Source organism: Salmo salar, chromosome 09 (genome assembly GCF_965601325.2).
Source record: "Salmo salar chromosome 09, fSalSal1, whole genome shotgun sequence".
Classification (NCBI taxonomy): Eukaryota; Metazoa; Chordata; class Actinopteri; order Salmoniformes; family Salmonidae; genus Salmo; species Salmo salar.
In genome coordinates this window covers 35,163,154-35,190,447 of record NC_138299.1, presented here as the reverse complement: position 1 = coordinate 35,190,447, position 27,294 = coordinate 35,163,154, and the positions used below count along the sequence as shown (strand labels likewise).

Genomic DNA, 27,294 nt, shown 5'->3' with positions numbered 1-27,294 from the left:
TAACATATTTTTTCTAACGATTTGATTGGATCACAAATGTTCTACACCCACAAACAATGTTACCTTTCTTGATTTGTATTGGTTGTTGGAAAGTGTGGTCTTCTTCATTTCTCTGCCTATTGGCACATTTTTGACGGGTTCTTCGTACGGATTGGTCCAAATGATCAGATTTCGCGAATGGCAGTTTGGCTTCGGAACGTTAACACAAAAACCATCCCTTCGTGGTTTGTGATTGGAAGTTGACTTCAGGGGATTTAAAAGTACCATCAATTGTTACTTTTCCGGCGGGTCGGTTGAAAATTCCTACAAAGCGGTTTGGAGAGCGTGAAATCCGGTGGTGGTTGAGGAACATTTGATTGTGACTGGAGCAGAGATGGATGGAAAGGTAGGAGTTGAGAGGGCGGGATGGAGTGTATTAGTGGTGGAAAGGGGTGGAGGTAGAGTAGTGGGAGTAAAGGTTCAGAAGAAGAAGAAGCCTGAGGAGCCTTTACAGGTCTTGTCGGAGGAGAGTAGTGATGAGGGAGGTTCGGTTCGCAGTGTTGTACTGAGAGAGTTCAAGGTGTTGGTGAAATCTAAGGACGAGGGCGGAGTCACTCCGATCGCGTTGACTAGGCTAGGGATTTGGAGAGTAAAGCAGGATATGTTGTGTCTGCTGAAGTTCCTCGATACTAAACAGCATGACAAGGAGTTCCAACTCAAGCATTCTTCTGTGTGTGGGTTTTATGGCGGACTACAACCCACGAAGGTGTATTGCTGCCACCAACTGGACGGGTTGAAACCCCCCGAAAAAATCCACAGGTAATAGTGAAACTAACTTAAAACACAGCAATAAAAATGGCACATTGCCAAACAATCAAAACTCCCACTTATTTTTTCCATATCTCCCTTCTCAGACTCTAGGACCTGAGAGGGTGGTACGGCTTGTGCCAATGTTCCATGTAACTCCTTCACTGAGAAATCTTTCAGCCCCAGGAACCGCTCCCCTGCATCCACTATGATTTCTATCTTCCTGGACCTTCTCTCCACCTTGGCAGTGCCATTAATTACCATAACTATAAAGGCCACAAAGTCCACCTTCTTAAACTTTAAAATGTCAGGATCCTGCTGGTGAAAGGCAACCGCTGCAGCCTGCAGTGTAGGCCTATCCACCACCATGGACTGTTCTGGTGCACCATTCAAACCCTCAACTCTTTTCACAGCTGCTGCTGCATATGAAATGCTCTGTACAGCCCTGACTGTGGCTACCTCATTCTCTTTCACCCTTGTGGGGCATTCGAAAGACATGGCTTCATGGTTGCCACCGCAATTGCAACATGTCACATATTCATCACTTACACATATGTTCTTTTCCACAACTTTGACATCTCGGCTTCTCCCTTCTGCAAACACTTGATACATGACCAAAAGCTTTAAAATGATCCCACTGCATTAGTCTTGGGATAAATGCTCTGACTCTGTAGTTAATATACTCTAACTGCACTTGAGTAGGGAGAGACTCCATATCAAAACACAAAAGAACAGATAGACTCTTCACTTTTTCACCATTCACCACACGATTCATCTGACGTGCTTCAATCACTCCAGGAATATTTTTTATCTCTTCAAAATCGACTTCCAACGAGATGCCAGATATAACCCCCTTGAGGGGTGCCCTGTTCCGAAGAGACACACACAACACTTCAAACTTCAACGCATTTCACTACACCTGCAATAACATCTGCTAAACATGTGTATGTGACCAATGAGATTTGATTTGACTTATCAAATCGTTTAAGACAATGCAAGTCCCTTCATGTCTGCAAAAGCACAAAAAATCTTGTGATCCTCACAGCCTTCACTTTACCTAGTACTCTCTCCACCAGTTTAGATAACTCAAATGGTTTCTTCAAGATTGGTACTCTGCTCAGCTGCTCCTCATTAACAAACTGTACTCCTACTAGATACGAAGGATCATTCTCATCCCTGTACACTACTTTGCTCCGTTTTTCATTCTTTTGGACAATACTCCAATTCTCCTTGATTCTACAGCCATTATATTCAGAATCCAGTTCATCTGCTTCCTCCATCTTTCCTCACTGGTTCCGCGTCTCCAACTCAAGCAAGCATGTAAACGTGGTTAATAGTAGCCGGATCAAACCCAACAGTAGTGGGTGAAGGGAGTTATTACAGGAGTAGCAGAAATGAACAATTCTGTGTGCAGGATTTTGCAAAAATATCCTCAGTGTACAATGTAAAATATCCTCAGTGTACAATGTAAAAATATCCTCAGTGTACAATGTAAAAATATCCTCAGTGTACAATGTAAAAATATCCTCAGTGTACAATGTAAAAAATATCCTCAGTGTACAATGTAAAAAAACAAATAATGTATGCGGAGCAGAATTTGGCCGATACCTGCTAATTATCAAAATCAAGAAAAGGGCTGTTAAATTCTGCAACCACCTAAAAGGAAGCGATTCCCAAACCTTCCATAACAAAGATATCACCTACAGAGAAATTAACCTGGAGAAGAGCCCCCTAAACAAGCTGGCCCTGGGGCTCTGTTCACAAACAGACTCCACAGAGCCCCAGGACAAAAAAAAGATAATTACTTGACACATTGGAAAGAATTAACAAAAAAAAACAGAGCACACTAGAATGCTATTTGGCCCTAAACAGAGAGTACACAGTGGCAGAATAACTGACCACTGTGACTGACCCAAAATTTAAAAAAATCTTTGACTATTTACAGACTCGGTGAGCATTGCTATTGAGAAAGGCCACCGTAGGCAAACCTGGTCTCCAAAGAAGACAGGCGATGTGCACTCTGCCTACAAAATGAGGTGGAAACTGAGCTGCACTTCCGAACATCCTGCCAAGTGTATGACCATATTAGAGACACTAATATTCCCCTCAGATTACACAGACCCACAAAGAATTCAAAAACAAATTCAATTTTGATAAACTCCCATATCTATTAGGTGAAATACCACAGTGTGCCATCACAGCAGATTTGTGACCTGTTGCCACAAGAAAGGGCAACCAGTGAAGAACAAACACCATTGTAAATACAACCCATATTTTTGTTTATTTATTTTCCCTTTTGTACTTTAACTATTTGCACATCATTACAACACTGTATATAGACGTGACATTTGAAATGTCTTTATTCTTTTGGAACTTTTGTGAGTGTAATGTTTACTGTTAGTTTTGTGTAGTTTATTTCACTTTTGTTTATCTATTTCACTTGCTTTGGCAATGTAAACATATGTTTCCCATTCCAATAAAGCCCTTGAAGGGAGGCTCCAGATAACACCAGATGGGAAAAAGGTGGATAGCCTGTCAGTGCTACTAAACTTTGAAGAAATTGTACTGACAGAAGAAAATAGGATTGGGTATATGAGTTACTATGTCAGAGTTTATGTTCCGAAACTGTTGCGTAGCTTTAATCTGTTCAAAAGCATGTGGCAGCGTTGTGTAAAGGCAAAAGGAGATGTGAGACTTGTGGGGGAGGATATGGGAAATGTGGAGACGTGGTCCAGTTAAAGAGCTGTAACTATGGGGCTTGTGCAGTGATGAAAAGACCGGTGGAAGGGTAGCAGGAGGAGTGAGTGTAAAATATTGTATGCAGAAGCCGTAGTAGTACAGTAGTTCACGCAGAAACAAGCGGGGCACCTATAAGAGCGGGTATTCCAGGGTAGATTGGGATGCAGGTTGGGTGTGCTGTAGGGAGCAGAATGGGGGAGAACACAAGACTGGTAGTAGACATGGAAGACGGTTGTTGCATTTGTGACAGCAGCAAACAATTGCTCAGAAATATTACAATCTAAGACTATGAAGATACAGATCATAGTGGAGCAGGCAGTGAAGTATATTGGGATCACAGGACTGACATGGGAAAATGTACAGGATGATGTACGGGGGGTTACCTTTATAAAGTGGGCGATCCCATATAGGTGTGGAAGGGAGGGAGGGAACAGGAGTATCAAATCAAACGTTATTTTTCACATGCGCCGAATGCAAGTGTAGACTTTACCGTGAAACGCTTACTTACAAGCCCTTAACCAACAGCGCAGTTCAAGAAGAGTTAAGAACATATTTACCTAGTTGCCTAAAATAAAAATTAATAATAAAAAGTAACACCATAAGAATTACAATGACGAGGCTATATACAGGGGGCACCTGTACTGAGTCAGTGTGTGGGGGTACAGGTTAGTTGAGGTAATTTGTACATGTTGGTGGGGGTGAAGTGACTATGCATAGATAATAAGCAGCGAGTGGCAGCAGTGTACAAGAGGGAGGGGGGGTGGGGTCAATGTAAATTGTCCGGTGGCGATTTTATTAATTGTTCAGCAGTCTTGTGGCTTGGGGGTAGAAGCTGTTGAGGAGCCTTTTGGTCCTAGACTTGGTGCTCCGGTACCGCTTGCCATGCGGTAGCAGAGAAAACAGTCTATAACTTGGGTGACTGGAGTCTCAGACAATTTTTGGGGGCTTTCCTCTGACACCGCCTATTATATATGTCCTAGGTGGCAGGAAACTTGGCCCCAGTGATGTACTGGGCCGTTCGCACTACCCTCTGTAGCGCCTTACGGTCAGATGCCGAGCAGTTGCCATACCAGGCGGTGATGCAACCGGTCAGGATGCTCTCGATGGTGCAGCTGTAGAACCTTTTGAGGATCTGGGGACCCATGCCAAATCTTTTCAGTCTCCAGAGGGGAAAAGGATTTGTTGTGCCCTCTTCACGACTGTCTTGGTATGTTTGGACCATGATAGTTCGTTGGTGATGTGGACACTGAGGAACTTAACTCTCGACCCGCTCCACTACAGGCTCGACGATGTTAATGGGGGCCTATTCAGCCCGCCTTTTCCTGTAGTCCACGATCAGCTCCTTTGTCTTTCATTGGGGAAGAGCTTGTTGTCCTGGCACCACACTGCCAGTTCTCTGACCTCCTCCCTATAGGCCGTCTCATCATTGTCGGTGATCAGGCCTACCACTGTTGTGTCGACAACGGACTGTTGTAAATGGACAAGTATTCAAGGAACTACTGGTTGAGAAAGGGCTTGTGAGTCTTAAAGACTGCCGGGGAACCAGGATTATCCCAGTAACTGGAAATTAATCTGCACCAGATCTTACTCTGATCTCGAGTTTAATGACAGGCAGATGTAATCTACGGGGAGGTAGTAATCACCAGGGAACTGCGTTACTCCTTCTCCCCCTGTACCCATGGGTATCACATGCCTTGCTGCTCCTCATACTCCATCACTCACTGTTTCTATATCTGAATTCTACATCTCAACCTGAGACCGCTCCTGTTCACTGACCCCACTCCGCTTTCCCAAATGGGAATCTTCCACCCTCATTCCTACAGTACACTATCATGTGTACTCAGTGCTTCACTTGTAAATCGCGAGGTCCCGGAACACATAGTGAGTGCGAGAAGGGGGATTATCCAGGGGGCTCTGAGGTCCCGGAACACATTGAGGGGAAAAAAGTGTCAAACACTACATAGCAGTACACAGCCAAGTAGCCTACAATCTATGGTGTTGAAACGGACAGCACTCTCCAAGGTGCTGATTTAATTCAAAGCATTTTAGACGTCACTGCAGTATGCCCACATACTTGAGTATAGCTGCTGGGCTTACACAAGTCTGAATTTCTTATAGCTTAATGTTGTAGACATCAATGTAGAGCAACATTCTTAGATGTCACTGCAGAACACCGGCCATATGCATACGTACATACTCAGCTGTGGGGCTTACTAGACCTGCATTTCTGATCATTTTCAAGACATCAATGTAGCAGTAGAACAAATATCACAATATTGGAATATTATATTATAACTTCAAATAAAATAAATCAATGTAGGCTACAGCAGAACACACATATGAGAATATATAGGCCTCCTGCCTATGTGATAATATGACACACATATTCAGATTACAAACTTGTTCTTTACTGTGAAGGTAAAAAAATAAAAATCCTACTTTAGTTTTCAAAACCTCCCACAATGACTCTCCCTATGTCAAGTCCATTTAACTCCTGAGAGTCCATTTCTTGCTCAAAGTCATGAGCGGGCCTGTGGCTGTGACGTTTAGTCTCCTAAATCTGTTCTGAAGACTCTGGCTTTAGTGCATTTTTTCATTTGGAGTGTTAACTATAACCTGGGTGTCCTCTCTAGCCTTGTCTACAAGGCTTGCAGCCTCCAAATGTTCAAAAACCTTTTTTATTAGGGCTCTTTGTTTTTTGTGTTGCTATTTTTTTTTTTTTACATCTGAGGCATAGGATGTTAATTTACTGTACATTCCACCCACTCTTTTGCTAGTTTAATCCCTCCAGTCGTTTCTAGACCAAAACGCCCTGCCTTTTTACATGTTGTACAGCCCAACTTTGAATTCTGGATTACAAGCCAGGGGCTATACGTTTGCTTGTTCTTGAACTGAAAATTGCACCTGCTCTGAGCACTTTGTTGGTAGATGCACCACCCCCCTCTCTCCCACCAGCTCTCCATCTCCCGCTGAGTCTGACTCGCTAGTAGGCCTACTAGCTAGTGGAGGGGCCGGTGGTGATGCTGAACTGGCAGCATTAGCAGCGCTGCTAGCTAAGGCATCGCCATCAGAAACCATTTGCCCCTCACTCCTCTCCTCCGGCAATGACAGTTCTCTGGGTTCCATTCACCATCTTTCTCTGGATTTCTGGACTTGAAAAATGTCATCAAACCCGATTGCCTTTGCTTATCAATTATTATTTTGGGGGGGTTTTCCCACGATTCAAATTCAGTAGGAAGACGGCATATGACATTGGGACCTCTTCACTAGCTGACCACCACTACCAAGACCTGTGTCAGTTACTTACAACATCGTTTCTCCCCATAACCTCTATGTACAAATAAGAGAGCAGGTCTAGAATCAGTGTGGCAGGATAGGATGACAGGAGACTGTTGCGGTGAGAGATATGGGGAAAGCAGAGATTTTAGCCCAGGTATTTGTGAAGGTGCACAGCTCAAATAATCTGACTGAATTATGGAAGTGTAGCACATGAGTCAGCAGGTCAGACATCTTTAAAAAAGCTAAACTCAGCAAAAAAAGAAACGTCCCTTTTTCAGGACCCTGTCTTTCAAAGATAATTCGTAAAAATCCAAATAACGTCACAGATCTTCATTGCATGAAATGTATGCATTCACTACTGTAAGTCGCTCTGGATAAGAGCATTTGCTAAATGACTAAAATGTAAATGTAAAATTGTAAAGGGTTTAAACACTGTTTCCCATGCTTGTTCAATGAACCATAAACAATCAATGAACATGCACCTGTGGAACGGTCGTTAAGACACTAAAAGCTTACAGACGGTAGGCAATTAAGGTCACAGTTATGAAAACTTAGGACACTAAAGAGGCCTTTCTACTGACTCTGTAAAACACCAAAAGAAAGATGCCCAGGGTCCCTGCTCATCTGCGTGAACGTGCCTTAGGCATGCTGCAAGGAGGCATGAGGACTGCAGATGTGGTCAGGACAATAAATTGCAATGTCCGTACTGTGAGACGCCTAAGACAGTGCTACAGGGAGACAGGACAGACAGCTGATCGTCCTCACAGTGGCAGACCACGTGTAACAACACCTGCACAGGATCGGTACATCCGAACCTCACACCTGCAGGACAGGTACCGGATGCAACAACAACTGCCCGAGTTACACCAGGAACGCACAATCCCTCCATCAGTGCTCAGACTGTCCACAATAGGCTGAGAGGCTGGACTGAGGGCTTGTAGGCCTGTTGTAAGGCAGGTCCTCACCAGACATCACCGGCAACAACGTCGCCTATGGGCACAAACCCACCGTCCCTGGACCAGACCGGACTGGAAAAAAGTGCTCTTCACTGACGAGTCGCGGTTTTGTCTCACCAGGGGTGATGGTCGGATTCGCGTTTATCGTCGAAGGAATGAGCGTTACACCGAGGCCTGTACTCTGGAGCGGGATCGATTTGGAGGTGGAGGGTCCGTCATGGTCTGGGGCGGTGTGTCACAGCATCGTCGGACTGAGCTTGTTGTCATAGCAGGCAATCTCAACGCTGTGTGTTACAGGGAAAACATCCTCCTCCCTCATGTGGTACCCTTCCTACAGGCTCATCCTGACATGACCCTCCAGCATGATAATGCCACCAGCCATATTGCTCGTTCTGTGCGTGATTTCCTGCAAGACGGGAATGTCAGTGTTCTGCCATGGCCAGCGAAGAGCCCGGATCTCAATCCCATTGAACACGTCTGGGACCTGTTGGATCGGAGGGTGAGGGCTAGGGCCATTCCCCCCAGAAATTTCCGGGATCTTGCAGGTGCCTTGGTGGAAGAGTGGGGTAACACCTCACAGCAAGAACTGGCAAATCTGGTGCAGTCCATGAGGAGGAGATGCACTGCAATATTAATGCAGCTGGTGATTTTGACCCCCTCTTTGTTAAGAAGACAACAACTAACATAAATCTACAAGTACATAAGGTTACACATCCTACAAAAAATGTACCCCTAGAGTGCTGGGAACATAAACAAAATCTGAATACATGTTTTGGGTGGATAGGCAATGTCATGGTTAGAGAGATGTGGCTGTTTGGCAGGGAGTTTAGCCCTCTGTGGTTCTTCCTGCTATCCAGCCTTGGTTTCTCCCTCAGCCAGTGATGGATCTAGGGTTGCTTGAGAGGGTAAGAGCTGTTTAGGAAGGAGTTGATTCAGTTGTAAGTTAACATTTAAGAACACAGTACTATGCTTTCTTGATTATATTCACAAATGGATCTAAGGACCCTAAAACAGGGAGGACATAAATTCTAATCATAGCTCTCATTGGCTGATACAATCATCCAATCGAGAGAGCCAAAAACAAAACCATATAATTTAACATACAGTTCATATCAAAGAACTGAAATAAAATCCTTAGAAACTAAACAATACATAGTGTTATGTTATCCACTCATAAAATGGCTACAGGGACAGAAGTCTGATAACAACCAAGTTAAATCCTTCATTTGTAACAAAATCAATTTAAACAGATATGAAATGTGTCAAAAGTGTTGCTTTGCTTAATAGTGTTAATAGCTTTTATTGTTCCTGAGTTTAAGGTGGCAGTGACACAATGGAGTGGCTGGCCATACTCTTGGCTGCAGGCTAGGTGGAGGAGGTGACGCCAGACAGGGTTGTCATCTGCTCTGAGTCCTGTGCAGCACTGTTGAGCTTAAATTAATTTGTGTCTTGGAGCAGACAGGATGTATTGTGTGAGGATTTGCAGTGCTTGTATAGGGTGAGACAGATTGGTGTTTGTGATGTTCCTCTGGGTACCAGCTCATGTGGGAGTAGAGGGAAATTAGGAGGTGGCTGTTATCTCCAAGCAGGCTCTCAAACATCCTAATGTTGAGATGGAATTGTCAATCAGTAAAGCAGAAGCCAAGGGGTTGATAAACAGTGGTTAAAAACAAATGGCAAGAGTTGTGGGAAAGGGAAGACCCCTGTAGAAGGTTCAGGAAAAGTTGGGGGCAGGGAGGTCATCAGGTGGAGAGAGAAGGGAGGAGAGTGTAATGACAAGGCTGAGACACACCAGGCTCAATAGTACTTTCAAATTGGTAGGAAAACATCAGACTGGGAGGTGTGATCATAATCAGGAGGAGATGGACACAGTGGAACATGTTCTATTTCAGTGCCAGCAATATGGGAGGGAAAGGGAGTTATGGTTATTAGATGTAAGGAGTAATGGAGTTGAAGACCCAAGATTAAGTGAACTGCTGGGGATCTCTTCAGGGAATGTAGTATTTAATGATGTATTTGTTATGGAGACTAGAATATTGAGTAGGATTTATTTGTTGAGAAGGATGCCGATCGTCAACGTGCCCGTCCCACTGTTGTGTGGTGAAAGATTGCTTCCTATTTTTATGGCATCGTACACTCCAATACGAGTGTAGCTATTTTAACTGAATGGATTACATCGTTTTACTATTTCTGCAGCTAGCCGTAGCTATAGAGAGGTTATTCACATGGTAGAGATAGCATCGCTGTGCTAAATCCCTTGTATCGATAGTTGTCGTCTTAGGAAGCTGATAACGGGTACAGTGCAGTGGCTAGCAAGTTTCTACCATTTAAGGATAGTTAATGAAAGAATACAGGGAGAATTCGATCCCTGGAAATCCAGCTGCAAGTCTGGATCACATCAAGCCATGTTGGTACTGGGACAAGAAGGACCTGGCTCACACCCCTCCCAGTCCGAGGGCCTCGACCCGGCCACCGAGGCCCGGTACCAGAGAGAGGGGGCACGGTTTATCTTCGACGTGGGCACGCGCCTGAGACTGTATCCTTCCTTCATTGTTTAGCAACAAACACACACTGTTGTGCAACTGTGCAGGATCTGGTGGTGTCTCGTTTTGGCAGGCTGGAGAGTAAACTAGTCCGGTTTCATGGTTGTCAGAATAAGGTATTTATTGTTTATCGATTGTATTTCATTATCAACATCGCTGTTACAGTAACTTCAGTTCCTTAACACTGTGACCAGACACTATGACACATTGGCTACAGGGATCATCTACTTCCATCGCTTCTACATGTTTCATTCTTTTAAGCGGTTCCCCAGATATGTAAGTATGCACAGTGTACAACTCATTCTTTTGACTAGACTTGGCTATTTTAAAGATGGTTCCGATGAGCCCTTTACAATGGAAATCGTCGTCACAGGTTGAATAGGGTTTCCCATGTTCATTTGTGGCTGTTTTATCTCTTTGGTTTGACTATCTATACCCAGCTAACGAAAGCTACGTCTCTACAGGTGACTGGGGGTTGCTGTCTATTCCTGGCAGGTAAAGTGGAAGAAACCCCCAAGAAATGTAAAGACATAATCAAGACGGCTTGCAGCCTGCTGAACGATATACAGTTCGCTCAGTTTGGAGATGACCCAAAGGTGAGAGCCTCACAAGTGTGTAAACTAACTTAACCTTTTGCAATTGTCTGGATTATAAGATGTTATATATTCAGTAATAGTTGGTACTTTGATATTGAGGGTACCTCGTCCATCAAATGGATGTGTCCATTGCATTAAACGTGTTCATTGTAAGTTGCTAGTACTGAGTTTGGGAAACGCTGTCCTGGGGACCCCAAGAGGTGGAAGAGACCCCCAAGAAATGTAAAGACATCATCAAGACGGCTCGCAGCCTGCTGAACGATATCCTAGCACTACAAAGCTGATTCAAATATCCAACTCATCATCAAGCTTTCATTGTTTTAATCAGCTGTGTAGTGCTAGGTCCACAACCAAAATGTGCCCCCCTTGGGGTCCCCAGGACTGCGTTTGGGAAGTGCTGTGCTAGTATGAAGTTGTGACCCCTGACCGGGTAGTGAATTATCTTTCCATCCCTGCGAAGGACAGGGTCTGAATTAGGGATGTGACAAATTAACAATTTTGCTTCATGTTTAAACTGCCTTTTTTTTTTTATCGGTTTTCCTTTAAAATGATAAGGAAAAATCATAAAATTCCGTGTCAATTTACAATGTAGAATAATGGTCCTATTATATGACTGTTAGAGGCAGACAATGAAGCTCTATCTACCACGACCCTTTACAGACATAGAACACAGCTACAGTAACATGTCCATAGAGACAATTGACAACTTTTCAGACAACAAAAACAAGTGCCTCATCAGGTCTGTACCATTTTCAGACAGTAGAATTCTGCTCCGGCGTAAAATGTTATATATATACTGCTCAAAAAATAAAGGGAACACTTAAACAACACATCCTAGATCTGAATGAAAGAAATAATCTTATTAAATACTTTTTTCTTTACATAGTTGAATGTGCTGACAACAAAATCACACAAAAATAATCAATGGAAATCCAATTTATCAACCCATGGAGGTCTGGATTTGGAGTCACACTCAAAATTAAAGTGGAAAACCACACTACAGGCTGATCCAACTTTGATGTAATGTCCTTAAAACAAGTCAAAATGAGGCTCAGTAGTGTGTGTGGCCTCCACGGGCCTGTATGACCTCCCTACAACGCCTGGGCATGCTCCTGATGAGGTGGCGGATGGTCTCCTGAGGGATCTCCTCCCAGACCTGGACTAAAGCATCCGCCAACTCCTGGACAGTCTGTGGTGCAATGTGGCGTTGGTGGATGGAGCGAGACATGATGTCCCAGATGTGCTCAATTGGATTCAGGTCTGGGGAACGGGCGGTCCATAGCATCAATGCCTTCCTCTTGCAGGAACTGCTGACACACTCCAGCCACATGAGGTCTAGCATTGTCTTGCATTAGGAGGAACCCAGGGCCAACCGCACCAGCATATGGTCTCACAAGGGGTCTGAGGATCTCATCTCGGTACCTAATGGCAGTCAGGCTACCTCTGGCGAGCACATGGAGGGCTATGCGGCCCCCCAAAGAAATGCCACCCCACACCATGACTGACTCACCGCCAAACCGGTCATGCTGGAGGATGTTGCAGGCAGCAGAACGTTCTCCACGGCGTCTCCAGACTCTGTCACGTGCTCAGTGTGAACCTGCTTTCATCTGTGAAGAGCACAGGGCACCAGTGGCGAATTTGCCAATCTTGGTGTTCTCTGGCAAATGCCAAAGGTTCTGCACGGTGTTGGGCTGTAAGCACAACCCCCACCTGTGGACGTCGGGCCCTCATACCACCCTCATGGAGTCTGTTTCTGACCGTTTGAGCAGACACATGGACATTTGTGGCCTGCTGGAGGTCATTTTGCATGACTCTGGCAGTGCTCCTCCTGCTCCTCCTTGCACAAAGGCGGAGGTAGCGGTCCTGCTGCTGGGTTGTTGCCCTCCTACGGCCTCCTCCACGTCTCCTGATGTACTGGCCTGTCTCCTGGTAGCGCCTCCATGCTCTGGACACTACGCTGACAGACACAGCAAACCTTTTTGCCACAGCTCGCATTGATGTGCCATCCTGGATGAGCTGCACTACCTGAGCCACTTGTGTGGGTTGTAGACTCCGTCTCATGCTACCACTAGAGTGAAAGCACCGCCAGCATTCAAAAGTGACCAAAACATCAGCCAGGAAGCATAGGAACTGAGAAGGGGTCTGTGGTCACCACCTGCAGAACCACTCCTTTATTGGCGGTGTCTTGCTTATTGCCTATAATTTCCACCTGTTGTCTATTCCATTTGCACAACAGCATGTGAAATTTATTGTCAATCAGTGTTGCTTCCTAAGTGGACAGTTTGATTTCACAGAAGTGTGATTGACTTGGAGTTACATTGTGTTGTTTAAGTGTTCCCTTTATTTTTTTGAGCAGTGTATTTTTTCCCTGATAACAATAAACATTGCTGATTGATGTGCTGCTGTGTTTTTTTTTTTAAGGTAGGGTACCTAAAAGTGTTTTATTTCTACTAAATGTCTTGTAATGTCACGGTATTTAACCAACTTTAAACTACTTTTTTAGGAGAGAGTGGTCTGTGCGCAGCAAGCAGGCTGCATGCAGCAGCTCGAGATTATTTGATTGACAGTTCTGGTTGCCAAGTGTTGGACTTTAATCCCGCTACAGAAACGGCCGTTCATATCACCAGAGAAGGTTTCATGTCGTGTTTCAAAATCCGTAGTGTAGCCTAACCTAACAGACAAACAAACATGCCTTAGCCGAGGCACTTTCAAGGGACCGGTCATGCCAAGTAATGTCCCCTGGCCAAAAAGTGTCCCCCTCTGCATCACAATGGGATTCGATTAACTATTAGTGTCTGTTGCCTTACCAACGGTGTGATGACCTAATGATTACAATTTTGGAGATCGCTATGCTGATTTTCACAACAATTTCGTTGTTTGAACAAGTTTAGCTAATAAAGTGAAAACATTACTTAAAACTACTTTTGGGTACCTTGTTAACGTTACAACATGAAATCCATGTGTTAAATGTTGCTACGGAAATGGCAAAGAAAACGTCTAATCTGCTTGACACATTAGTTACTTACCTTACAGACCAGGAAGTCAGCTAATTTCCACTCCGTTCTTATGCAAATCTGTTTGATTCATACACTGGCTTGTCTGGCTGTCATGTTTTCATTTGAACCTGCCCTTCCCTTATCTACACTGAAATAATATAATTTTGCTAGTCCTCTATTAGGATACATTTTTCTCTATATTGCATAGCTCATTAGTATTCCCTTGTGGTTGAATTTTTTTATATATATATATATATATATATATATATATATATATATTGTAGGTTCTAGGATACAACAATGAATGTGGAACAAATAAATACCATCAAAGGAGACTTTACAATAATGAACACCTTGTGAAACAGCTGTGAGAACCAATCTTGCAATATTTAAGATTTTAATACATAAACGTTGATCTTTTTTTTGGTACCGTTTTCATAGATTTTTTTTGTACATTCACATGGCAATCATAGACTAAAATGCTGAATTCTGGTGTTTGGAATTTTGAAGAGGTGTTTGCTGTGTGGGTGGGAGGTTCTACTTGTCAGGCAGCCAGTCTCGGAAGGGAGACTTGAAGAGGGAGACTGCAAAGTCCAGGCACTGCTGCTGACTTTTCCCTGAGTGTTTGCAGTGCTAGTGTTTTTAGTTCATCTGTGTATCTCACATATTATGTGCCCAGTATGATAGAGCAAGATAACTTTTTGAGCAGACATCACAACAACAGTAGCTGTAGATGATGTAGTGAAAAGTGGGAGGGTGGTTGGTAGTGGAGGACATCAGGTGGATCCATGTCTGGTTGTTGGGCAGAGCTCCTAGGTCCTGGAGAACAGGAGCAGAGTTAAAGGGAACAGGGTAGGAGACAGAGACGTAAACAAGCAAACACACAGGTTACACTCTACAGTGAGAATGTGATGGATTAGTGCAGTGTTATAAATGGGAGATATGTACTTTTCAACACTTTTGGAAAGTATAGTCTATCTCAAGCTGGTCCCCCTCCGACTCAGCACAGACGTTATACAAAAATAGCAATAGTTCAACAACAACTCTAAGTCAATCACGCATTTGAAAGACTACAGTATATGTAATAATTGTATATGCAATTGCATTGTTATCCTCAGTCAACAGCTGCGGCTCCCATCCGTACTCAGCCTGGATGCTGCTGTTGTGTGCAAAGTGTTCCGGTTGTTCTCCCACCCTTCCAGGTACCAATCAAGGGGCTTGCCCGTGGCAGTCTTGAGGGTCTGGTTGGTCCATTCACCAAACCTGGAGGAGGGGTCGGAAGGTGATATCTATTGACAATGTAAGATATTGAAATATGTCTGATTATGTACCATGGAAAAACAAAAACCGTGGGTGTTGTGGCCTCGCCAGTCTCCTCCTTGAGGGGTATCGTACAAAACGAAAATCTATTTTTGGTTCCAAGCACCCTTTTTAATGGGTTACAGAAGGGAATTTAGAGTTCAGCACGTACTCTTCCTTTAATGGCCTTAATGGTTATTGACTCCACTCCACCCATCGGTTACCATCAGACACCAGCTGTTGCCATTCCTGGATTTCGTGCCGGGTCCGATGAGGTCCACCCCTAACATTTAAAGTGTTAGAGAGAAGATTACTTTATTGTTACCAGTATCTGTGTCATACAGTATGCAGATTTTCATATTTGTAAGGATACTGACACGCATTCTATAATATTGAACTCTGCTGTGGTCAAATAAAGCAACCATTACAAAACAACTTATCAGGGCAAAATGTTTATTGGGACACTTACCGATCATGTGCCATGGTGAAACAACTTTGATGGGCTTCAACTCCGGCGCCACAGTCTTCACCCTCTCAAACTTCTGGCAGGCTAGACAGGGTACTGACCTTTAAGCAAAAAGTTACAAATTGAAACATTGTGTGGTCTCTGAAATGACATTCATTGAAATCATAATAATTTCAGATATAATAGAATGGGATTGATTAACAAAAGGTTATTTCACTTGCCCAGCTGTCCACCTCATTGACAATTCCACATCAGAAGAAGAGTAAGTTGATTTTGGCAATCATGAGCTTCACTCTGAAATGGCCAGCATGCATCTCGGTCAGCACGGCCTCCTTTTCCTCCTTAGTAAAAATCACACTCCTTTGTAGCTGGCCATCCTTCCCCCATATGTAGATATGATTGCCTAACAAGTTGGAAGAGAAGAGTGGTTGAAATACTCTAGTCTAAGCATATTTGCACTGCTGTCTTTCTTTGTTTCTCTCTCTCCATCTCTCTCTCTGTCTGACTTCCACTCTCTCTTCCCACCTCTCTTTCCCCCTCTCACTTTCATCCTTTCTCACAGCTCATCAAATCCCATTGTGACGCAGGAGGACACTATTTGGCATGACAGGCCACATTCCATTATGTCGGAAAAGGGTAATTGATACAGGCTACCGGTAGCATACTGTCATCTCATATGAGGCAAAAATTAACAGTAGTCTACCCCATGCTCGTAAGACTGGCCCGAGGACATCGGTGCCATGACAAGGCAAGGGTATTCTACACACAAAAGACCCAAGACACACTTGCATCATTAGCAAAGAGACCGAGCAGGCGGGAGACGGAGGTAAAAGTGGGTTCATATGTTTTGGTAATCTGCATCTGCATCTCGCCTTGCAATTCACCAAGTAGCTTAAAGCTCACCTCTTCCGCTCTGGTTTTATTTGACTTTCCCAGGCCCTTTATAGCATGTCTGCTATAACAACAAAAATGTTTTGTGATTTTAATTATGTGGGGGAAAAACTAAAAAACTTTTTCAGTTAGGGATTTTTCGATGACGTTAAGGATACCAACTTCGTTTTAACGTTTAAACATTCACACCCTTAGTCTGAATCCAAAATACTTCCTGGTCACAATGTTTTCCATGACTCTGTCCCTGTACAGGAGGAGGTGATGGTGTTGCAGAGCATCCTGCTGCAGACCATTAAGTTTGACCTGCAGGTAGAGCACCCATTTATTTTTATTTATTTATTTCACCTTTATTTAACCAGGTAGGCAAGTTGAGAACAAGTTCTCATTTACAATTGCAACCTGGCCAAGATAAAGCAAAGCAGTTCGACACATACAACAACACAGAGTTACACATGGAGTAAAACAAACATAATACAGTAGAAAAAAAAGTCTATACAGTGAGGGAAAAAAGTATTTGATCCCTGGCTGATTTTGTACGTTTGCCCACTGACAAAGAAATGATCAGTTTATAATTTTAATGGTAGGTTTATTTGAACAGTGAGAGACAGAATAACAACAACAAAAAATCCAGAAAAAAGCATGTAAAAAATGTTATAAAATGATTAGCATTTTAATGAGGGAAATAAGTATTTGACCCCTCTGCAAAACATGACTTAGTACTTGGTGGCAAAACCCTTGTTGGCAATCACAGAGGTCAGACGTTTCTTGCAGTTGGCCACCAGGTTTGCATACATCTCAGGAGGGATTTTGTCCCACTCCTCTTTGCAGATCTTCTCCAAGTCATTAAGGTTTCGAGGCTGACGTTTGGCAACTCGAACCTTCAGCTCCCTCCACAGATTTTCTATAGGATTAAGGTCTGGAGACTGGCTAGGCCACTCCAGGACCTTAATGTGCTTCTTCTTGAGCCACTCCTTTGTTGCCTTGGCCGTGTGTTTTGGGTCATTGTCATGCTGGAATACCCATCCACGACCCATTTTCAATGCCCTGGCTGAGGGAAGGAGGTTCTCACCCAAGATTTGATGGTACATGGCCCCGTCCATCGTCCCTTTGATGCGGTGAAGTTGTCCTGTCCCCTTAGCATAAAAACACCCCCAAAGCATAATGTTTCCATCTCCATGTTTGACGGTGGGGATGGTGTTCTTGGGGTCATAGGCAGCATTCCACCTCATCCAAACACGGTGAGTTGAGTTGATGCCAAAGAGCTCCATTTTGGTCTCATCTGACCACAACACTTTCACCCAGTTGTCCTCTGAATCATTCAGATGTTCATTGGCAAACTTCAGACGGGCATGTATATGTGCTCTCTTGAGCAGGGGGACCTTGCAGGCGCTGCAGGATTTCAGTCCTTCACGGCGTAGAGTGTTACCTATTGTTTTCTTGGTGACTATGGTCCCAGCTGCTTTGACGTTATTGACAAGATCCTCCCGTGTAGTTCTGGGCTGATTCCTCACCGTTCTCATGATCATTGCAACTCCACGAGGTGAGATCTTGCATGGAGCCCAGGCCAAGGGAGATTGACAGTTCTTTTGTGTTTCTTCCATTTGCGAATAATCGCACCAACTGTTGTCACCTTCTCACCAAGCTGCTTGGCGATGGTCTTGTAGTCCATTCCAGCCTTGTGTAGGTCTACAATCTTGTCCCTGACATCCTTGGAGAGCTCTTTGGTCTTGGCCATGGTGGAGAGTTTGGAATCTGATTGATTGCTTCTGTGGACAGGTGTCTTTTATACAGGTGACAAGCTGAGATTAGGAGCACTCCCTTTAAGAGTGTGCTCCTAATCTCAGCTCATTACTTGTATAGAAGACACCTGGGAGCCAGAAATCTTTCTGATTGAGAGGTGGTCAAATAATTATTTCCCTCATTAAAATGCAATTGCTAACATTTTTGACATGCGTTTTTCTAGATTTTTTTGTTGTTATTCTGTCTCTCACTGTTCAAACAAACCTACCATTAAAATTATAGACTGATCATTTCTTTGTCAGTGGGCAAATGTACAAAATCAGCAGGGGATCAAATACTTTTTTCCCTCACTGTATACAAAGTGAGCAAATGAGGTGAGATAAGGGAGGTGAAGGCAAAAAAGGCCATGGTGGCGAAGTAAATACAATATAGCAAGTAAAACACTGGAATGGTAGATTTGCAGTGGAAGAAATTGCAAAGTATAAATATAAATAATGGGGTGCAAAGGAGCAAAATAAATAAATACAGTAGGGGAAGGGGTAGTTGTTTGGGCTAAATTATAGATGGGCTATGTACAGGTGCAGTGATCTGTGAGCTGCTCTGACAGCTGGTGCTTAAAGCTAGTGAGGGAGATGAGTGTTTCCAGTTTCAGAGATTTTTGTAGTTCGTTCCAGTCATTGGCAGCAGAGAACTGGAAGGAGAGATGGCCAAAGGAGGAATTGGCTTTGGGGGTCACCAGTGAGATATACCTGCTGGAGCGCGTGCTACAGGTGGGTGCTGCTATGGTGACCAGTGAGCGGAGATAAGGGGGGACTTTACCTAGCAGGGTCTTGTAGATGACCTGGAGCCAGTGTGTTTGGCGACGAGTATGAAGCGAGGGCCAGCCAATGAGAGCGTACAGGTTGCAGTGGTGGGTAGTATATGGGGCTTTGGTGACAAAACGGATGGCACTGTGATAGACTGCATCCAGTTTAGTGAGTAAGGTATTGGAGGCTATTTTGTAAATGACATCGCCGAAGTCGAGGATCGGTAGTATGGTCAGTTTTACGAGGGTATGTTTCGCAGCATGAGTAAAGGATGCTTTGTTGCGAAATAGGAAGCCAATTCTAGATTTAACTTTGGATTGGAGATGATTGATGTGAGTCTGGAAGGAGAGTTTACAGTCTAACCAGACACCTAGGTATTTGTTGTCCACGTATTCTAAGTCAGAATCGTCCAGAGTAGTGATGCTGGACGGGCGGGCAGGTGCAGACAGCGATCGGTTGAAGAGCATACATTTAGTTTTACTTGCATTTAAGAGCAGTTGGAGCCCACGGAAGGAGAGTTGTATGGCATTGAAGCTCGTCTGGAGGTTTGTTAATAACACAGTGTCCAAAGACGGGCCAGAAGTATACAGAATGGTGTCGTCTGCGTAGAGGTGGATCAGAGACTCACCAGCAGCAAGAGCGACATCATTGATGTATACAGAGAAAAGAGTTGGCCCAAGAATTGAACCCTGTGGCACCCCCTTAGAGACTACCAGAACCCCGGACAACAGGCCATCCGATTTGACACACTGAACTCTATCAGAGAAGTAGTTGGTGAACCAGGCGAGGCAATCATTTGAGAAACCAAAGCTATTTAGTCTGCCGATGAGGATGTGGTGATTGACAGAGTCGAAAGCCTTGGCCAGGTCAATGAATACGGCAGCACAGTATTGTTTCTTATCGATGGCGGTTACGATATAGTTTAGGACCTTGAGCGTGGCTGAGGTGCACCCATGACCAGCTCTGAAACCAGATTGCATAGCGGAAAAGATGAGGTGGGATTCGAAATGGTCGGTAATCTATTTGTTGACTTGGCTTTCGAAGACCTTAGAAAGGCAGAGTAGGATAGATATAGGTCTGTCGCAGTTCCTGCTCTGCTACGCCAAGCAGCTCAAAGGTACACAGATACATATGCTTGATTAGGGTTACAAAATTCCACTAACTTTCCAACATTTTCTCAGGTTTTCAAGAAATCCTGGTTGGAATATTCCTGGATGGAAATAAGGAGGAAATCCGTGACTCCTCCAACTGGGATTTCTAGAAAGTTTGGGAAAGTTACCAGAATTTGACACAAGGGCTGAGCTGTTCACCATAGTTGCTGGTACTGTAGTTGCTGGAACTGTGCTGGAAAAGGACAATGTGAAGAGAAAATATGAACCCAGTCAGCACAGTGTAATAAGTCGGCCCTATAGTGGGAATCAGGCACTACAGTTTATTTAAAATAATAATCTGATCGTGTCTATTATTACCCTGTCTGAATTAAAACTACCCCTAAAATCATTCACCTCTTTCTGTTCACACATCTGAAGTATTTCTGATCTGTTTCAGGTGATAAGAACAAAGTCCAGAAACTAGTTCAGATGGCCTGGACCTTTGTAAATGACAGGTGAGCAGTTGACTGTACATGGATGCATAACTTAGCAGAACCATGAAAGTACATCGATACCCATGTGCCTACGATGATGCAATCAGGTCAGATAGTTACAAAGCGTCTCGGAGTAGAAGTGCTGATCTAAGATCAGGTCCCCCTTCTTAATCATTATGATTTAATAGGCAAAACTGATCCTAAATTGGCACGCCTACTCTGAGATGCTTTATGAATGATGCTTTATGAATATGTGCCCTGTGAGTGATGGACACACCTCTCTCTCCTCTCCCCTCAGTCTGTGTACCATGCTGCCCCTGCAGTGGGAGCCAGAGATCATAGCTGTAGCAGTCATGTACCTGGCTGGCCGGCTGTGTTAGTTTGACATTCAGGGGTGGACGGCGACATCCAGCAGTTTTCACGGCGATGGTTGGAGCAGTTTGTCCAGGATGTCCCAGTGGAGCTACTGGAAGGTGGGACTGGCTGGTCTTTCTCAGTGAAATAGTTGTGTGGGTTTATGACATTTGTGCAGGATGTTTTAAATGTTAAAAACAAAAGCATATATAATTGAAAGTCTGTTTCATCCAGATCTCACAAGCTTTCATGAATGATACATGAATGGTTCGCTGCACAGTTTGTGAACAATTCACATATCATTCATGTTTTATATCCATCTCTTCATTCAAAGACCCAATCATGGACACTCTTACTGACAGTTGTGGCTGCTTCGCGTGGTGTATTGTTGTCTCTATCTTCTTGCCTTTTGTGCTGTTGTCTGTGCCCAATAATGTTTGTACCCTGCTCTGTGCTGCTACCATGTTGTTCTGCTGTCATGTTGTGTTGCTACCATGCTGTGTTTTCATGTTGCTGCCTTGCTATGTTGTTGTCTTAGGTCTCTTTATGTAGTGTTGTCTCTCTTGTCGTGATGTGTGTTTTGTCCTACATTTGTATTTCTAATTCCAGCCCCCGTCCCCGCAGGAGGTCTTTTGGTAGGCCGTCGTTGTAAATAAGAATTTGTTCTTAACTGACATGCCTTGTTAAATAAAGGTACAAACAATAAACAGTAATATTAAGTTAGCGAGATCAGTGTGGCTCCGAGGCTACTTTCACCCCTCTTAACTTCAGTTTGTGGACTGTTTGTTTATTACCATGTTACTATCATTACCCATGTATTACCATCATTTACATCCATACTTATGAAATGCACTCCTCAGTAATGACCTCTGCTCCATAGACATCTGCCACCAGATCCTAGACCTGTACTCCCAGGGCAAGCAGCAGATGCCCCAGACCTCCAGCGAGAAGACCCACCCCTGTCCCCACTCCCCAGCAGCTGCAGACTTTCCCCCAGCTCCCACTCCCCAACCCCCTCGTCCTGCCACCACTCAGCAAGAAGGTCTCGCCCCAGACCAGCCCTCCTCTCCAGCTCAAACAAGCCCACGTGAGTTTGACACTTGAGTTAAAAGGTTCTTGTGAGGGCAGGCATCATGCTCTTTTTATGATCAGATTAACTCAATTGAGTTGTTTTGACACCCATTTCCCTTGTTGTGGTTTAGATATGGTCCCCTACAGAAGAAAGCAAGGCACCTGGTGAGCAAATTAACATTTTCTCTGGCACAGACTCTAGATGATTCCTTGGACACGTATGGCTGCCAAGGATTCATATGATTCATAACAGTAGGTATGTTAGTGTGACATATTGTTCTCTCTTTCTCTCTGTGACTCTTCCAGAGCCAGTGGGCTCTAAGATCCCCAGGCTGGAGCCTCCGATGCCCCCTCTACCCACAGCACAACCCCTCTCTGGTGAGTCCACTCAGAGGACCAACAGACTCACTAACTCTTAACACCAGTGCAGCAACTGGTACACCTGTTGGTTTCCAGAGGAAATAGAATATCAACGGTAGATCAAAATAGAAATGAAAGCTCAAGGAAATGCATACTATCTTGGGAAGTTTTATATAGACAGTCCCCTGTCCATTAGCCTTATTGTTTTACCTATTCCCTTATTGAAATGAGCACTTGTGCAGTGTAAACATTGAAATGGTGTTAATGCTGCATAGATCTGTCCACTCCACTCACTACTGTAATGTCTCATATTGCAGAATAAATTATTGACACATGGCATTCCTGCTAAGTGGTTGAGAAGCCCCTGGGATGTTTCCCAAATGGCACCATATTTCCTGTATGATGCACTACCCTAGGGCTCAGGTCAAAAGTAGTGCACTATTTGGGGAATAGGATGTAATTCAGGACAATGAAGCCACTGGTCCCTGGAGGAGCTAGCTGAGCTGAGGAGGAGGAAGTGTTTAGCTGCTGGTATTAACTAGTCTCCTCTGACTGGCTGAGAGAATGATAGGTGTCCTCTGATTGGCTGAGAGGGAGAAGTGTCCAGGCCCGGCCATGCAGAAATATGACGAGCACTTATTAGATATCAGGCTTAGTGTAGGGGATTCTCTGTAGCCTACCGGTTCAAATCACAAGCTTTTAGATAGGCACATATACATTTGACATTTTAGTCATTTAGCAGACGCTCTTATCCAGAGCAATTAGGGTTAAGTGCCTTGCTCAAGGTCACATCGACAGATTTTTCACCTAGTCGGCTCTGGGATTCAAACCAGCAACCTTTTGGTTACTGGCCCAACGCTCTTAGCCGCTAGGCTGCACGCATGCCACACCACACATCTCTCTTGGCTGGTTATTGCAAGCCTGTAGATTAACATGTGGTTTATAGATGGATATTAATCATCACTCACACACCACAGTCGTTAGAGAGAGGCATGAGAGGTATGTGCTTTTAAGGGCTGAGGGATCTTCTTGCATCATAACCCCATGGTGGACAGGATCCAGAACACTGTCTGACCTTCCTAATACTCTACTGTCTGATACTCTGCGGTCTGGCCTGTCTGGTACTCTTCTGTCTGACCTGCCTGATACTCTACTGTCTGATACTGTCTGACTTGCCTGATACACTACTGTCTGACCTGCCTGATACGCTACTGTCTGACCTGCCTGATACTCTGCTGCCTGATACTATACTGTCTGACTTGCCTGATACACTACTGTATGACCTGCCTGCTACTCTACAATCATGGCCAAAAGTTTTGAGAATGACACAAATATTAATTTCCACAAAGTTTGCTGCTTCAGTGTCTTTAGATATTTTTGTCAGATGTTACTATGGAATACTGAAGTATAATTACAAGCATTTCATAAGTGTCAAAGGCGTTTATTGACAATTACATGAAGTGTTGACCCTTCTTTTTCAAGACCTCTGCAATCCGCCCTGGCATGCTGTCAATTAACTTCTGGGCCACATCCTGCCTGATGGCAGCCCATTCTTGCCTAATCAATGCTTGGAGTTTGTCAGAATTTGTGGGTTTTTGTTTGTCCACCCGCCTCTTGAGGTTTGACAACAAGTTTTCAATGGGATTAAGGTCTGGGGAGTTTCCTGGCCATGGACCCAAAATATCAATGTTTTGTTCCCCGAGCCACTTAGTTATCACTTTTGCCTTATGGCAAGGTGCTCCATCATGCTGGAAAAGGCATTGTTCGTCACCAAACTGTTCCTGGATGGTTGGGAGAAGATGCTCTCGGAGGATGTGTTGGTACCATTCTTTATTCATGGCTGTGTTCTTAGGGAAATGTGTGAGTGAGCCCACTCCCTTGGCTGAGAAGCAACCCCACACATGAATGGTCTCAGGATGCTTTACTGTTGGCATGACACAGGACTGATGGTAGCACTCACCTTGTCTTCTCCAGATAAGCTTTTTTCTTGATGCCCCAAACAATCGGAAAGGGGATTCATCAGAGAAAATGACTTTACCCCAGTCCTCAGCAGTCCATTCCCTGTACCTTTTGTAGAATATCAGTCTGTCCCTGATGTTTTTCCTGGAGAGAAGTGGCTTCCTTGCTGCCCTTCTTGACACCAGGGCATCCTCCAAAAGTCTTCGCCTCACTGTGCGTGCAGATGCACTCACACCTGCCTGCTGCCATTCCTGAGCAAGCTCTGTACTGGTGGTGCCCCGATCCCGCAGCTGAATCAACTTTAGGAGACGGTCCTGGCGCTTGCTGGACTTTCTTGGGCGCCCTGAAGCCGCCTTCACAACAATTGAACCGCTCTCCTTGAAGTTCTTGATGATTCGATAAAATGGTTGATTTAGGTGCAATCTTACTGGCAGCAATATCCTTGCCTGTGAAGCCCTTTTTGTGCAAAGCAATGATGATGGCACGTGTTTCCTTGCAGGTAACCATGGTTGACAGAGGAAGAATAATGATTCCAAGCACCACCCTCCTTTTGAAGCTTCCAGTCTGTTATTCGAACTCAATCAGCATGACAGAGTTATCTCCAGCCTTGTCCTCGTCAACACTCACACCTGTGTTAACGAGAGAATCACTGACATGATGTCAGCTGGTCCTTTTGTGGCAGGGCTGAAATGCAGTGGAAATGTTTTTGGGGGCTTCAGTTCATTTGCATGGCAAAGAGGGACTTTGCAATTAATTGCAATTCATCTGATCACTCTTCATAACGTTCTGGAGTATATGCAAATTGCCATCATACAAACTGAGGCAGCAGACTTTGTGAAAATTAATATTCGTGTCATTCTCAACTTTTCGCCACGACTGTACTGTCTGATGCTGTCTGACCTGCCTGATACACTACTGTATGGCATATCTGATACTGTTTGACTTGCCTGATACTCTACTGCCTGATACTCTGTCTGACCTGCCTGATGCACTACCGTAGGGCCTCTCTGAAACTGTCTGACCTGCCTGATACTCTATTGTCTGACCTGCCTGATACTCTATTGTCTGACCTGCCTGATACTCTATTGTCTGACCTGCCTGACACACTACTGTCTGACCTGCCTGACACACTACTGTCTGACCTGCCTGATATATTACTGTCTGACCTACTTGATACTCTACTGTATGGCCTCTCTGATACTGTCTGACCTGCCTGATACTCTACTGTCTGACCTGCCTGATATTTTACTATCTGACCTACCTGATACTCTGTCTGACTTGTCTGACCTACTTGATACTCTACTGTATGGTCTCTCTGATACTATCTGACCTGTTTGATACCCTCTGTCTGACCTGCCTAACCGCTCGGCCTAACTGCCTTACAGCTGTCAAACTACTCTGCTTAGAAAGAGCACCATTCGCAGCACCAACAGCTCTGTTTTCATGGCCTGTCTAGGAAGAGGTTGTGTGTGTGTGTGTGTGTGTGTGTGTGTGTGTGTGTGTGTGTAAGTACATATGTGTTGAAGTAAGAACATGGTGTGAAGTGGTTTGGTTCAGAGTTGTTGAACACAAGTCTTTCTATAAGGGTTCTCTAATTCCCTTTTCCCTGCAGACCACAAGCCTCTAGCATCCCACCCTTCCGCACCTCTCCCAGGAGAGACTGACCCAACTGGGGTAGGAGGCCCAGCGGAGCCCCCTAAAAGGACCTCCACCAGCCTCCCCTGCTACATCACCGCCCTGCTCCACCACCCCCATCCAGCTACATCATGGGCATCCCCACCTCCAGCTCCTACATGTCAGGAGAGGGTTCCCAGAGCCTCCAGTCTATGATGAAGACAGAGGGGCCGTCCTACAGCACCATCCCCTCATCGTATGGCCCTCCCCTGGCTTACCACAGCCACGTCTACCCCCCTGATACCCCACCGTCTGGTCCTACACCTCCTATCCTCCACCCTCGCCCGCCTACCCCTGCTGGGGTACTACCACAGCTACCTTCCCCCTCCACGTATGCCCCCGGGACACGGGGACTACCTGCCTGCGATGGGCATCCCTCCTAGCAGCTATCCCCCGCACCCTGGAGGACAGAGCCATGTACCCCCTCCACTGCCCCCTGGCATGCCCCCCATCGGTGGCCTGAGTTGAGGAGCTTGGATGAGGTGAGGGGGAGGGGGTTGAGACTGGTGTTGGTTTGGCACATCCAGTCTCCTACTACAGGGGAGTTGGGCAACAGTTAGAGCATTGGGCCAGTAACCAAAGGTTGCTGGTTCGGATCCCTGAGCTGACTAGGTGAAAGATCTGTTGCTGTACCTCTTGAGCAAGGCACTTAACCCTGTAAGTAGCTCTGGATAAGAGCATCTGCTAAATGACTAACATTTTAAATGTCTCTCCAGTGTTACTAAGACGGCCAATTGATAAGACAGACCTTATAAACTCTTTGAAGCTGTCATCTGTTAAGTTTGCACAATTTCTGTAATGTTTGACAAAATGCTCAGATTTATAGATATCCTGGTTGAAAGATTCTTTGAATTTTAAGGGAATAACCAGGAAATCTGGAATCCTCCAAGCAGGATTTTTTGAAAACCTTGGAAAGTTACCGGAATTCTGCAACCCTACATCTCCTTCGCCAAACTCAGCACAGTCATGAAGAACCAACCCGTTAACTTCCATTGTTAGTGAGTTTCAAATACAAAATGTTGTTTGTTTGTACTATGGCTGTTTTTATATGAGCCTTTTGGTAACATGTTTATTTGTCATTTTTATATGAAAACCTTTAGATGAGTTTACTGTACAAATGTACGAAGGAATAATGTGACCGAGAAGGAAAATGGCAGCTGCATTCTGAGGCTATTAGGAAAATGACCCTAACAC

At 44.6% G+C, this 27,294-nt stretch overlaps 1 pseudogene across 1 annotated transcript; it reads left to right on the top strand.

The window, feature by feature from the left end:
- Positions 1-69: 69 nt before the first annotated feature.
- Positions 70-26,172, top strand: LOC106611253 (cyclin-K-like; annotated as a pseudogene). Its single transcript, XR_014378746.1, has 11 exons — positions 70-10,296; positions 10,498-10,579; positions 10,768-10,899; positions 16,804-16,875; positions 20,181-20,214; positions 20,646-20,703; positions 20,981-21,155; positions 21,917-22,123; positions 22,239-22,272; positions 22,414-22,485; positions 26,039-26,172. The product of XR_014378746.1 is annotated as a cyclin-K-like (transcript).
- The last annotated feature ends 1,122 nt before the right edge of the window (positions 26,173-27,294 follow it).